Source organism: Trachymyrmex septentrionalis, unplaced genomic scaffold (assembly GCF_001594115.1).
Source record: "Trachymyrmex septentrionalis isolate Tsep2-gDNA-1 unplaced genomic scaffold, Tsep1.0 scaffold70, whole genome shotgun sequence".
Classification (NCBI taxonomy): domain Eukaryota; kingdom Metazoa; phylum Arthropoda; class Insecta; order Hymenoptera; family Formicidae; genus Trachymyrmex; species Trachymyrmex septentrionalis.
Genome location: NW_017305885.1, coordinates 2,275,991 through 2,277,446, shown reverse-complemented (window position 1 = coordinate 2,277,446; position 1,456 = coordinate 2,275,991). Strand labels below are relative to the sequence as shown.

The following is a 1,456-nucleotide window of genomic DNA, read 5'->3' as shown; positions in this document are numbered from 1 at the left end:
CGATACGCTCCATGTTAACAAGATGTAATTATTGTTTTTATGATGACACTTCGTCCGTTTGAAAGTGTAATGCGAATATCAAAGATGCAATTATTTCGTTATATCTTATTATTTTCCACGTATGTACGTTGCTAATTTAGTAAACCATTTTGGCAAAAAATTATTGTAGATAATTGACAGATAATTAATAGATACGTGAATCTAAAAAAAATGTTCGGTATCTACGTATTGTTTTAGCATTTCTACCTTTCGTAATATTTCTTTTCCGTATCGTTCCACTTTCTGTAATAGTAAAATCACGTGATGCGAAATTCTCGAGACGAGTGAAACGATGAGAAATGAGGAAAAAGAAAATCAAGCGCCGAAGTTATGCATCCGTGGGCTTATTTCTGTCGCGCCGCATAAACGCCGTGTGCGCGACCATGCAATCGTGTCCGTAACTCTTTCGCGTCGAGCACAAAAGACTTTCCGCGTTATAATTTTCGCGCCCGATAGATCGACGTTCCTGCTTCTCCTTTTATCGCCGCAGTTCGGCCTGAATGTAAAACGCGGCATGGCCGAGCGGTGACCGCGGAAAATCAGCCGCGGGATTACGCTATCGCGGCGCGCCTATTATTTCCTGTTGTAGTAAGTACATGCTTGACAGCCGATAATTTCAAGAGTAACGAGAATTATGCGCCGAAGTATTTAGAGCTCGCATGTCAAAAGTTTTGATATTATCGTTGTCAGTACTTCGACAGCAGCGCGCCGTCGAAATTTACGATTATCGACAGATACTTTTTGTGTCTTGTTATCATTCAACTATTCCATTAAGATGATATTACTATCCACAAAATATTATTCCAGACGTTGCCGCTACGTCTGCAATTTTTGTAAGGATGAAATACGTGGGCTTTTTATTCTATGTGCACCTATATACACATACAGATGGACTGGCAATATAAATAAGATTGTATCCGTACTTCCCTCTGTAGAAAAATCCGGAAACACGTTTCGCGCATTTTTTAACATATACTACATATTAGATGTTTTTTATTGTGAGGCTATTTCTCTCTACGAAATATTGCAAAATTTTATTTTGTGTACTTTTTTAATTACATTTTATATATATTTTCAAAGAGAAGAACCTTATTTTGTGTTTTACTATATTTTGTCGCTTTTAATTCTGATATAATATTAACGCGCAGTGAAACACGTTTTGTATCTATGTTAAAACCGGTCCATTCAAGTTCTTGTTAAAATTTTGTGTTGAATTTTTAACATATCTGAGTGTTAGTTTAACATAATGTGATTATGTTGTTTGAATATTTTAAATTAATATTCAACATTTGTTTAAATAATACAATTTATAAATAAATAAACGAAAAACATAAAAATAATATTTTTAAAAATGTAAATTCTAACATAAATGAATAAAATACATGAATTTAACATATCACAAATAATGTTAATTTTA

At 33.7% G+C, this 1,456-nt stretch overlaps 1 protein-coding gene across 3 annotated transcripts in view; it reads left to right on the top strand.

Annotated features, from left to right (window-relative positions):
* Positions 1 to 1,456, top strand: part of LOC108753694 (leucine-rich repeat and calponin homology domain-containing protein 1) — a 47,999-nt gene that overhangs the window by 3,423 nt on the left and 43,120 nt on the right. The window lies entirely within an intron of this gene.